Below are 13847 nucleotides of genomic sequence, written 5' to 3'. Positions count from 1 at the left end.
AACTCCTGGACACTGGGATTTTCAGGAAAGGTGACTGGATTCAGATCTTTGAAGGTGAAGTGAAAGCCTTCTGTAATTATGGAAATATCCACCTGGGAAAAATGACATCTGCTCAGTCTTTCCTCCTAAGGACCAATGAACATATCCAAAGAGCCCCGGAGTCTGTAGGCCATGGTCGACACTGGCTTAATTTGTGTAATAAAAAAAGAAGGGGATTTATGAATCATACTTCTCTTTAGTAATATGTTTCCAAGACTTACTGTTTCCTTAAAGAAAGGCTTTTGCTTTAACCAGATTTATGTTAGTTGTTGGGCTAAACCAGGATACCTGAGGCAAATTTAAATGTACCACGTATATAAAATCCAGACTATGACCAAGCCAGAAATCAGCACTGAAAGGAGAAATAAGCTATAGCAATAAAAATATCAACAGAAAGAGTTCACAGATTTTAACAAAACATTTTTTTTTTTTTTTTGGTTTAAATGACATATTCTTCCCGCACACTCCTCAACACACATATTTTTGACCTAATGCTTCTTTGTACTCTTGCATTTGCTTCCTCAACCCACTCTGCAAGTAATCTGACTTTTTCTATTTAAGATACCCCACTGAAAAAGGGGACCAGGACAGTTTTCTCAGAGGGAATCCAGGAGGTTGAATTTGAGCCAGCAATGAAATGTGAGTGCTTCACAGCTTTAAATATAGCTCTCTCCCCTAAGACAACTATATTCACATCACAATGTCCTGCTTTCAGTTCTCTGTTGCCTCAGGGCCTTTGCATATGCTATTCCTAAAGCCTAAAGCCTATAATCTCCTTCCTCTCCTCCTCCCCTCCCTTGCAAGGCCAAGTCCTTCTCAATGGATTCGTATCTTAAACATCACTTCAGGTAGCTTCTTCGACCATCTTTTTTATGTTCTTAACCCTCAATATTTTCTATTCTTCACATTGCTCATTTCTTTCATAGCATGTATCACAATCTGTCTTTATGTACGTGTTTGTATAGCTTCTGCTAGATTATCAACCATCTCCATCCTGTTTTTTCCCTGAAAGCTGTACCAATGGCTGGCTCTCTAGTTGGGGTTGACTAGTCAACCCTCTGGCTTCTAGTTGAGGGTGACTCATGAGAGGAGATCAGAAGGCAGAAAGTGAGCTTTCCCAGGGTATTTATTACCCTGGGACCCTCTGCAGACTGCAGGTTGTATAGTTCTCTAGCTAAGGCCTCAGTTCCTATCCAGCGGCCCTCCTTTATTAGGCTTTTTAAAATTACCCTCTGAATGTGCCATCTGTTTCCTTCTGGGGCCCTGACCCACACAGGGATTCGGTCTGATTTATTTACCAATGTATACTTGGCAACTAGCAGAGTGCCTGGCACATGGTAGGCGCTCGATAAATATTTGTTGAATAAATGAATATAAAACAACTCAGAATCAAGATTTTAAAAATGTTTTTCTCTTCTCCATTCTTGTTTCCAAAAAATCTTATATCAAACTCTGGTATAGAAAACAGATAAACAGGGTTGTTGGGATTGTGGGTGGGTAGGAGAAACGCACCAGCACAGGTCCTGTTGAAATGGCAACCCTAGAAACCCAGCATATTAGAGAGATATTTTGGAGGGATGCCATAAGGGAGGATGTGGCATCTTGTGCAGTCTCTGCAACTGAGGTACACGATATCAGGGGCTGGGCTGAGAGTGAATGACATTTATGACAATGTTCCCAGGAGGACTTTGGGTTCAGCTGCTGAATGACAATGGGAGTTGAGGGGTGAAGAGAGGATGGCTCTTCTGTGAACCCATTAAGAGTGTCTATCATTTTCCTTTTGCAGCAGTTCTGGGGCTCAGAGAAAACCTGGAATAAAAAATATCCTCCGATTTGATGTGTCCCATCCAATATTGTCAGATAAAGGTGTGTCATTCAGATGTCCCTACTACAAAGTCCCCCCAATGATAAATAGCTTCGGAGGGCAGAGGTGACAGAGGAAGCCATCTGCTTCTTGAGGCTGCCCTAATCATGAGCAGAAAGAGAGCCATAAAGGACAATGCTCAGGTGACAGAAGATCCAACTTCTACTGGTCATAGTTCACTCAAGGATGATGAGCTTTGGGTTGGATCCAGGAGAGCTTTATGAGACCCTGGAGCCAGGCTGGAATTTCTCTCCCTGCAGAGGGGCCCCAGCTTGATACAGTCTTGCAGACAGGGTTTGGCTAGGCTCCTTTCTGGAGCTGATAATGATCTCAGCAGAAAACTTCCATTGTTGCACTCTCTCCATTGTCCTCCCAGCTCAGGGCCCAAAGCTGGGCCTATTTCTCATCCACAGGCTCAAAGAACAAATTAACTCCTCTAAACTGTGGCAAATGGGAATTCTCTGAGAAATTAACTGATGCTGGCAGGGAGGGGAATCAGCTAAGGAAAAGCTGAGGTCTGGGAGCAGACAGTCAGTCAGCTTTCTCACACGGGGAGGCCCAGTTCCATTAACACTAATAAGTGTTACCTGGGCATAATTAGGCCACAGATTCTGGTAGTCTCTTTTAGCTCAGACGAGGTTAGAAATCGAGATTCAGGGAGAAAGGGCTCATCTTTCTGGCTGCTAGCATTCCCGAAGCACAGAGCTCCTTAGTCGTGGGCATCAGTATGGGTCTGGATCACTGCTATCGACAGAACCGCCAACCCTCACGCTCATCCATTGATTCTGGCCTTCTCTTTCTATGCCTGTCTATTACAATGATTTCTAAGTTCATGCAATCTTCCCTATCCCTGTAAGTGAGCACTAGGCTGAGACAGAATTAAAAGGAAGGTGGCAGGAGGTCGGCATTTTGGGGCACCTAATAATAAGAGCAATAATAACTCTCAAATATTGAGTTTGCCAAGTGCCAGGAATGCAATTAAGTGCTTTCTGCATATTACCTCATGCTTCACAGGAGCCCCATGTGGTAGACATTTACATTTACTCTCAAGGAAGCTGAGGGACTGAGAGATTTCAGCCATTTGCCTGTGGTCACACAGCTAGAGAGGTGATGGGATTTCACCCAGGTCTGTTCGACTCTTAACCATAAAATCCCAAAGTGTGCTGCAGCTGAGGTCAGATCAAGAAGTAAAAGGGTTCTTTCGGTTGCAGGTGGGGCTTCTGAAATGTCCAGCTAGGCAGGCCCTTTACATGATATCATGCCCACCTCAGATTTGGTTCTGAATGGCTTTGATGGGGACTGATGATTTCCAGTAGAATTCCCTGTGTCTAGACCAGGTTTCTCAATATTGCCACTACTGGCTACGGAGCCGGAAAAGTCTTTGCTGGGAGAGAAGGTGCTGTTCTGCGCATTGTAGAATGTTTAGCAGCACCCTTGGCCTCTACCTACTAGAAGTCAGACAATCAAAAATGTCTTTAATATTGCCAAATGTTCCTGTGGTGGCAAAATCAGCACCCCTCCCTACCCCCTTCCTACCCCTGCTGAGAACCGCTGATCTAGACCACCCCACTCACACTGGGTAGTGTTTGTGTATGAGTATGCATCTCAGGTAATGAGAATTTCCCCCTTGATCTTTATACCTAAGACCTAGCGTCCAAATTTAAAGAAAGAAATAAAAAGGATGAGTTATTCTAGGCCGTTCTTCTCTCCTTTCTCTTCCAGCTCAGAGCTCAATCTGCTCCCAAGGAAAAGACACAAGTAAAGTCTGAAATGGACTTTTCTGCCTTTTAAAATCAGCACTTCTGATTTGAAAGGCAGCCATCAGGAAGTCTGTTCCTATTGGGATGAGAAACCTTGGCAAGATCCAGACTGCTTGCTGTTAGGCACTTTAGAATCACTGCCAGGGACACTCAGCAAAAGCACAACACCAGAATCGGAAGTAAGACCCCACAGGTGTCCTTGGACTGTTCACACCCTCAGAGAGGCAGATTTGACTGGGTAGGCCGACTGACTCCAAGATGCAAGAATCCCTTACACTTTGCACAGCTGAGAGTCAAGGATTTGTTCCAAGGAAAGGCCCAGAGAACAGAAATTCACAAAGGACAGTTTCTACACCTCTGTTCAGGGAGCAAAATGAACTCGTTTTTGCCTCCACTTCTTTTGTACGGTAAAAATAAGAAAGAAAAGAGAACAAGGAGCTGGATAATCTGCAAACTGCAAACCAAACCCTTGGGTAGCTAAAAGTTGAGAAAGAATATTTTTTGGAACAGAGAAAAAGAATGAGGGAAATAGGTCCACTTTAACTAAGTGGATGAAGAATTCGGCATGACATTTTTAAGCTGTTAAAAGTTTTTATAGTAAAGAAAACACTAGGCTTTTTCTGAGTAATTTTGTGTTGGAAGACAAAGCCTTTATCTTCGAGACTGTGCCCCGCCTGTTTGCTCAGCCTGATTTGTGACAGCTGCCTCCCAGAAACATGTCATGGTCTGGTTTTGATTTGGGAAGGGCAGGCTGGAGGAGACGCCTGGCAGAACAGGGTTAGAGATGAACACACCACACACACACACACACACACACACACTCACACACACACACACACGCGTGCGCGCGCGCGCGCACACACAGCTACCCGGGTGCTCAAGGTGATTCTGGCAAAAAAATTGAGGTGGGCTGGTGAAAATTATTCTAGATTAACAAACAAACATTACATCAATCAACCTCAAGTTCTTACGAAACTTTGGTTTAACGGCCTTTTAATTTTCACATTGATTTAGAACTGAAACATGCCCTACTTGAAGATTAGAGTGTGCCATTGTCCACTTTTTCTGCTGCATTCAGTGACAATATCAAAACCACTTGGCAAGTATTAACCTCTTTCATATTTAATCTGTACTATGTAATTAAGAAATATATCAACCATATGCTTCAGATAATGTGCTCCTAACTCATTAAGATGTTATTTATTGTACAAAGAGTTATTTGATGTCAGAGACATCTTCAGAGCTTTTCAGAAGAAGCATAATCTAATTTTTTTTTTTTTTTTTTTTTTGTCTAAACAGGAGTCTAGACTCAGGGCTAAGAGGGATGCAAAAGGGCATTGCGGGAGAAAGTTCTGACTTTCTCCAGTTAGGAGCCTGGCTTTCTTTAGCTTGGAGGTCCTCAAACTTAGTGGGCCTAAGATTCTCTCTGGGAGAAGGAGGCACCTGTTAGAAATGCTAATTCCCAGGTATGAGCCCAGAGAGAGTCTGTTTATGGGATGGGGCCCAAGAATATGGATTGTTGACAAGCATCCAGATGAATATAACGTAGGTGGTCCCTAGATTACTCTAATTGATGGAGTGGATGGTTGACTGTTTACATGGAAAAATACACTCCTGAAAGCTGGCTCCAGGTGGCCTGTACTAGGAAGTGTGGTTTCAATCACATTAATTTCCCAGTGATCTGGGAGATACTTCATGTATGGGTTAAAGAGAGGAGGTTCATAGTTGGCACAGAATCGCCGTAGGCCTCGCGTGCCACCAGAACACTTTTGTAGAGTCACTTTCCAAGTGGCCACGTTGAGAAGGTCAAGGATCTGATAGCCACTGGCCCAAAATATTTAGAAGGGTTGCTTATGTTTATAAAGAACAGGAGGTTAAAATTTTTTGGTGATGGAAGACAAAGGAAATGAAGACTTAAACACAAATAGGTTTAGAAATGGCCTAAATGTTCAATTCAAGATAATATCTACTGAATTGAATATTAATGCAGTCACAAAAAATGACGGTTACAAAAGCGATGAAAATAAGTTGATGACAGAATGCAAATGAAGAAATTCAGGACACAAAATATTCAGTATGTTCACAACTCAGAAAAATAACTCACCAGAATCTAGGAAAAAGACAAAGATAAAGGCTTTGTCTTCCAACACCAAAATATTAACACTAGTCAAGTGGTGAGAGTTTAAATTTTTTCCCTCCTTTTTTTTTTTTTCTTAATTTTTCTCTTCTACATTAGCCTAACTGCCCGTACTGGAAAAAAATCATAAAAACCTGAGTTTCAAAGCCATTTTCAATTAGTTAAGACCTATCTCATTTCCCTTTGTAAGATTCCCAAATTCAAAGGTTCTAAGAGAAACGTACAAATATTCTTTAAAAATCCACTCTTTAAAATCGTCTCTCAGTCTGAAGAGCTCGTCACCTGCCGGCCTCCACTCTGGACCAATTATTCCAGTGTTGCCTTTTCAGTAATAAAATGAATAAAATCAGCAATCTTTTTTCTCCCGTCAGCAACCATGGTTACTTACTCTGGGCACAGATGACTGCTCACGCCCAAGGAGGTTATAAATAAGCCTCCTGAATGGTTATTAAAAACCAGGACATGGAGAAAATTTCTCTGGACCCAGAAAACGTTAGCAAGGCCATGACACGTAGCAGGAGTGCATCAGCCACTATGAGTTCGGCTGTTCTGTCTGTTCACCATTCCCGTCTCTCCCACCTGGCTCTGAGAATGTCCTCTGCTTCCCCACATATCTGTAAGTTGAGGAACGAACAGCTTCTCCCATGACTTTCATTCAGCTGGTTTTCTCTTGATCTCGGTATGTAAGCCTGGTTCAAAACCATGAAATGCCCACGAGAGGGTACGGCTTTCTTGAGGAGCCATGGGACTAGTCAGAGGTATTCCTGAATCACATCCTCAGCATTGAGTGAGAGGGTTCGAATCCATCCAACCTGCCCCTCCGAAATATTTTCTTGTTGGCCTGAAACCCCCACATTGAAAATCACCACAGGAATGTGCCCTCAAGACCAGAGCTTTGACTCCAGAAAACCATGGCTAACACACGTAATGGACATTTGATGTGAAGTTCAAATGATGAGGCTTCTAGAAGGAACCATAAGAGGCAAGTCGGCCTCAGATGGGTAGAATACCTACGGTTCAGATGCCTATGGTTTTTACCTCCTTGCAACGCAATTCTTTCTTCAAAGACACTACCTTGATTTCTCTGTAAGAAGTCTACCATCTCCATTCTCAATCCTTAAAACTTCTTTGGCCTTAACCCCACACTGCCTGGGGTTAAGCATGTGACTCAGGCCTGGCCAGTCTGAGCAATCATCCACGCTGGACACAGGAGTTACCCGTTTCACAATTATTAAGTGACTCAAGTCAGGCAAACGCAACTTAATTCTAGGACTTTTAAGAAAGAGCAGTTCCCTTTCCCCTTCATCTGATGCTAAGGAATGTCACCCTGGAGCTGCTGATAGCTATCTCTGCTGCCCCTGGGAAGAGCCTGCCTGAGAATGAAGCTAGTATGGAGGAAACTAGAACTAAGAGAGGGAAAGAAGCTGAGTCCTGATGACACTTGTGTCCAGCTATGCCTGGAACCAAAAAGCTATCAGCTTTGTAGTTACTTGATTTAAAAAAATATCTTGTTTGTTTATACCAGTTCGAGTTTGGATTCTGACACTTGCAAACAAGAATTCTGTAATTCCAGTGAATAAAAACAATCCCTATGCATTTCCCAAGTAGATACCAGGCTGTCCTGGGGGCCAACTGACAGGGCTCAAGGTGAATTCCATGTCCTCAAATCTATAAAACCAGATTAGGCCACACATCTTCCGCAGTGGAGAGAATGAACAAAAAGATCTGGGTGGTGCAATATACGAGCACTTACGAGGTGTGGCCATTCAAGCACTGGCACCGGCTGGTTAGGTGGTTTTACCCAAGAATTGAAATAACTTGGGTTAGAGAATGGATATCCAAGTTATGCAGAGGAACAGGAGAAAAGTTCCTGCCCCAAATTAAATATAGAAATATTTTGAATTATACGGATTAAACAACATTTCAGACATTCTTGGTAAAGCGAGCTGTTCCAGTTGTTGTCTCAGACCCCTACACTGCTGATTTCTCATTCTCTTCCAGTTTGCCAGCAACACTGAAAAATCCCATTACCCCCCAGCAATCAATATGTCTCGCTGTTGTACAACCAAGGTTCCCTTGTCAAGGCGAGTAGGTGAAGCGTGTTAAAGGTGTGGACGTGCCAGAACAATGCAACACTGATCAAAGCCGGCAGGAGGCCCTTTCAGACTTCTGTCCCTGTTGTGTGTGCATATCCAGGTCATTGACACATGCACTTTCAGCTGGCCTGTGTTAAAAATCACAGGGTAGGCAAACGTTTATCCATTCCTAGGTTTTCGAATCTATCCTCGTTACCCAGGGGAACTGTAAACTTCTGCCAATTTCCTCTCCTAAGTCAGCATCTCATCCTTTTATTTCAGTCTTCACTCTGTTTATACCTTGGGTGCTGCCATCTTCACCTCTTCCCCGGGCTGCAGTCTTGGACTGACTAATGGTCTCCCTGCGTCAGCACCTGCCTTCTTTCAAACTGATTGCTCTGCAGCCGGAGCCATCTTTTCAAAATGCAAATCTGATCATATCACTTTCCCTTCCTTCTTGGCCTGAAACTTCAAGAGCTTTCCATTGTCTTTAGTGGAAAGGCCCAAGGCTTGAAACTATTGTAAACGCTTCTGTACCGTCTAAACCTTACCTTCCTTCTCAGCTTATTGCTCCCAGTGCTCTGCCCAGCCATGGGGCCTACTTTCAAGTCTTCATACTTGCCATACATTCCTACCTAGGACCTTTTGCACATGCTGTTCTTGCTACCTGGAATGCTCCTCCACTTACCCCTGAAGCACCACTTTCCCAGGGTGCTGTCTGACCTCCCTGACTTGGCCATATCCCTCTTTGTATGCTCTCCTACCCTACATTGACCACAGATGCAATTTTATATTGTACAATAAGACTGTTATGATCTATTAAACTTCACTAGATTGTGAGGGACAGAAGGGCAAGGTTCATGTACACTATGGCTCAGAACTGCATCCCCGGTACCTTGCATAGGCCATGGCACCTGCTAATAGGAATAACAGCTAGTATTAATGGAGCACTTAGCGGGTATTAGGCACTGTCGTAAATTCTTTATAGGAATTAACTCATTCGGTTCCCTACAAGGCACTGTTGTCATTCCACTTCAAAGATGAGGACACCGAGGCACAGAATAGATAAGCCAGTTGCCCAAGGTTACACAGGTATTAAACTACAAAGTCAACTTCTAAATCTGGCAGACTGGTCTGCAGCCACGCTCTTATTCATTCTGCTGTAACTCACTGGGTAAGCACTCAAGTCACATTTGCTAGCTGAATGAATGAATGAACAAATGAACAGAAACCGTCCTTCCCTTTACCTCACTCCCATCCACATTTGCATTCCCTTCTTATAGGTGCTAGCTCTATTTGACCCAACCACTCCTCACAGAATCCGGCTGATCCTTGAGAAACAGCCCTATTCCCAGCCTCATTATTCCACACCAGGCCCCTTCTCTAGGGACCAGCTCACAGTCTCCAGTTGTCCTGTGGTGTGGCTTCTGCTTGCAGCTAAGAGGTCCCAATTCCAACTCTGCCCTACACCTGGCCTCAGTGTGTGACTTGGACCCTGACTCCAACTTGCAATACAGCCTTAGTCTTCCCTTTTCTCCATCAGTGCCTCCTGCCTGGGAGCCAAACCCCGGACAGCTGTACTTGTCTCCTTTGTCTTTCCTACCTCTGACTTGGGCATATCATTTTAGACCACCACCTTCGCCTCTTGCACTCAGCTCTCATTTGACACTGTGCTCTCAAGCTTCCTTCTAGCCCTGCCAGAGACACACAGACACATCAACAGTCTGCAACAGGAAAAGGAGTTCTTGTCCCTTCACATAGAGTCATGGTGCAAATCTACTGATTATGATCACCACCCTTCCTGTGGGGATGTATGCCAGAGAGGTTATGAGCAAGGGCTTTGCAGTCTACCACACCCTGATTCAGGTCCTGGCCATCAGTGGTGATCGTGGGGAGGTCACAACTTCTATGAACTTTAGTGTACTAATCTGTAAAATGGGTATAATAATCAAACTTATCTTACGGGGTTGTTGTGAGGGTTTAAAACAATGTTATACATACATGAAGTCATTAGCATGTCAGGTCATAGTCAGTGGTCTATTATGATTATTATTAGTTATTATCATCATCATTGTCCACATCTGCCATGGTATGTAGTGGTTAAGGGCACAGGCTCTAAAGCTAGAGCCTGTGCCCTTAACGTTTGAATTCTGCTCCTCCACGTCCAAGCTGTGTGGCCTGTGTCTCACTTATGTCACCTATAAAATGGGAATAACAACTTTATCTACTTTGTAAGGATGTTGTTAGTTCATGTACAATGTTTAGAATTATACCACGTACATTATAAACACCCAATAACATTAGTTGTTATTACTATTTCTAATACTATGATCACCCAGGCTGCAAGTGCTTTAGAGTTGCATTGAGGGAATGGCAGGTTAAAGAGCTTCTGTAAAGCTCCACACGGTGGTGGTATAAGTGGTGACTGTGCCTGCCTGACTCACTCTCTGTGAGCATAATGGATGGACTGTGTTTTCCAAGAAGGGATGGAGGGGACACTCCCAGTTCTAAACAAATGGGGACATGCCACAGCCCAGATCTAAGGCTGGCAAACCACTAGGGCGATCTGTTTTTCAAGATCTGTTCTAAGGAGAAATGCTGCCCACAAAAAGATCATGCTTCATGCCAGATTAAACACTACAGACTTATTTAATAAGATAACTGACTGACCATGGAAGAAAAAAAAAAATCATTATTTTGAAATTGAGCTTTCACCGAAGGATCAAAGTGTTTTGACTAAGCATTTTGTGACACATACCTGTTACTCAGAGACTGGGATTTTAGGATTTAAAGATTCACAGTCAGTTCAGAATGCTGCCTTCTCAAAAGATTATTGAGTTTTCTAGCAAAATTCACATGCGACAGTGATGGTCGGCAGTAAAAAAGACCAACTTCCCAAGTCTAGTCAACACCATGTCTTGACGTATGCTATGTGCAGCCTAGGATACGAAAGGCTATCTAGAGTCTGTTCCAGTGACAAACGACGAAGTGCTGCTTCGACTATTAGCTACGATCTTTCTTCCACACTATTGTGTCTGACAGATCCATGGAAACATAGAAGCACAAAATAGATTTCTTCAGTTTCCTGTTTCTCACGTTCTCATGCTGGTTAGGAAAAAGAGGAGCCCAGGGGAGTATTTTCAAACCTAAAAATAAATGCAAACCTGCACTGCTGGTGGATGCTGGGAGATGTCAGTAGCTAAAACATTCCTAGAGGCCAAAATCATGCATGTTGCGGCATGTTTGGAATGAGAGAGAAATAATAATAAATATCAGGTAATCATTATAGAGGGTCATATGAGTTAAGAACTATACTGGGTTTAAATGCATTATCATTTAGTTTTCACAAAAACCCTACAAAGGACGTACTATTATTCACTAAATTCCAAGGATGAGGAAATGGAGCCATACAGAATTTAAGTGACTTGCTCAAGATCACACAGTTCCTACATGATGAAGACTGGAGTTGAACCCAGGGAGTGACTCCAGAACTGGTACTCCAAACCATTAATAAATCAAGAGTCTGAAAAGCCAGCGTTCCTGTGAGTACTTCCAAAGGCACTAACGATGGGATTAAAATTGTGCCCATCCTAACAACTCACATTTGTTGTCTGTGCTGTCCAACAAGATAGCTGCTAGCTACACGTGGCTATTGAAATTTAGATTAAAATAAAATTTAAAATTCAACCCATTGCTGCTGAGCACTTAAAATGTAGCTAGTGTAGCTGATGAACTGAAAATTTAATTTCATTTAGTTTTTATTTATTCAAATTTCAACATTCACATGTGGCTGTGGCTACCATATTGGACAGTGCTGCTCTGAGGAATTTTTCTTTGCTATATCAGACGTGGTTCAGGGCTGCTTTCAAAAATCTCAGAGACAGAGGGGCATTAGTTGTTTTGCCCAAGGAGCCATAGAAAATCATGGGGCTAAATTCCCTGCCTCTTCCTTAGGATCAGACTGTATGTTCTTCAGATGTACCCATGTGGCCTTTCCAACATTTCCCGACCCCCATATTTCCTCATAAGTCATAACGTGAGGACAATACAATCAGAACAGACAAAACCCAGGAACAACTGTCCTCAGACAATGCTTGTATTGGTATCAGCAGGGAGCTAGTTAAAATGCACGTTCCTGAGCGCCACCTCTATAGGGTCTGATGCAGGGAGTCTGGGGGAGGCCCTGGAGTCCCTATTTTAATCAAGTAGCCAAAGAGTCTAATGCAGGTGGTCTAGCTTCGAGTAAATGCTTCAGAGACTGAAATACTTATTTCTCTTCTGGCCTCTTAAATAATTATAGCACATAAATCTTTTGAGAATAGCACAAACTGGGCTGGAAGCCAGGCAGTCATCACTCTGCACTAATTGCTCACTTCTATGACATTAGGCAAGGTGCTTAGTCACCAAGGCCTCATTTTTAAAATCTGAAACATGGGGGTAAAGATATCTGCCATTTGTCCTCTTGGACACATGAGAACACAGATGTGAAAGTATTTGAGGGGGATACAAGTTAACACACTGTATAGACATCCTGCAACTCAGAGACATGTTGTGCTTGTTAGCAGAGAGTTTAAATAGATTTCACACTTAAAAAAACCCACATTTTTAACTTGTCTGAAACAAGTGGAAGATTTGACAGCATGGGACTCATATCAGATTGGATAGTCTGGAGTGATTTAGAGCATTGCTCTGAGGTCATATGCACAGGTTTGAATCCCTGCTCCACCTTTTAAAACCTGGGTCAAGTCCTTCAGCCTCTCTGAGCCTCAGTTTCTTCAACTCTGAAATGAGAATTTTAATAGTCTATCTCTTTCTTAGGGTTGTGGGAATTCAATTAAGTGAGTTAATATTTATAAAGTGCTTAGAACAATGTTTAGCACATGGTAAGAACGATATAATTGTTAATTGAATAAATAAAACCCCTGCACGTGGCAACAAGCAGCTGACACTGAGAAGTGGCTGTCCCCTCCAGATGGGACTGGCATGCACCAGTTTATCACGGTCTCTACCCAGATACATTTGACTCTGGGATCCCTGCTGTATGGGGTAGATGTGGGGGCTGGACCCCCGTAAGTGGCAGATACATTTAGTGTATCTTAGAGCAGTACTTCTCAAGCTATCCATGGTGAAGGATCAGTTTTTTTCTTTTCAATCCATTGTGCATTGATATGTGGCCTTCCTGCACATGACTGATACACAGCACATGCTACATACAACTCACTCATGCATCCTACAGCATCCTCACTGGTCTGTACTGGACCAAAAAATGAGCCCAATGAACATGCACTTGGCTATTGCAGCAATTTCAAATTGCTCTAAAAAGTTTCTAAACATTATCATTTCAGTACTTATCTCACTGAGGACTGTGGCCAGCCCTGATCCTCAGACTACACTTTGAGTAGTGCCATCTTAGAGAACATCATCAGTCTCCACATACACACAAACCAGCTGGACAATTTGATTGGTAAGAGCAGCCATGGGATTCTCCCTCTCCCTCTCTCTCCACTTCAGCCTTTTTCAGCCTGCTAGCCTTCTTCTCTATCCACGTTTCTTTTGTCTTTATCTGCACATTAAAAACATCTCCCTAGTGAGATACTGGGCTCAGAATAGCCTTGGAAGCTGTTGTGGATGCTCTGGTGTCCCAGGCAGCTCCAGATTTTGTAAGTACTGCCTCCAGCTCACAGCTGCCCTTTCTCCTGAATGTTACCTTTGGTCGACAGGAGTTGCCTTGCTTCACCCACATCCACAACCTCCTCTCAAGTTGCACTCTAGTGACCCACAGCCGATGACTGACATGGTGACACAAAATGTCAGCCCCTTTATCAAAAGAGGGAACCATCTGTATGGTGCAACATCCTCCAGAGTCCCCCGTGGGGTCAGGCTGGAGCTGGACTTGGGTCCAAACATCATTCTTTGCTTGGCTCCTCCCCCTGCCCCACCACCCTGGTTCTCTCACTCCCCCTCCCTGAAAG

At 43.3% G+C, this 13847-nt stretch overlaps 1 protein-coding gene across 1 annotated transcript in view; it reads right to left on the bottom strand.

The window, feature by feature from the left end:
* The window catches only part of PRICKLE2 (prickle planar cell polarity protein 2), a 317500-nt gene that overhangs the window by 21791 nt on the left and 281862 nt on the right, over positions 1-13847 (bottom strand). The gene's annotated exons all lie outside the window — the stretch shown is intronic.

This window comes from Pteropus alecto, unplaced genomic scaffold (genome assembly GCF_000325575.1).
Source record: "Pteropus alecto unplaced genomic scaffold, ASM32557v1 scaffold75, whole genome shotgun sequence".
Lineage (NCBI taxonomy): Eukaryota > Metazoa > Chordata > Mammalia > Chiroptera > Pteropodidae > Pteropus > Pteropus alecto.
Note: the sequence above shows the minus strand (reverse complement) of the source record. Positions and strands in the feature narration are given on the sequence as shown.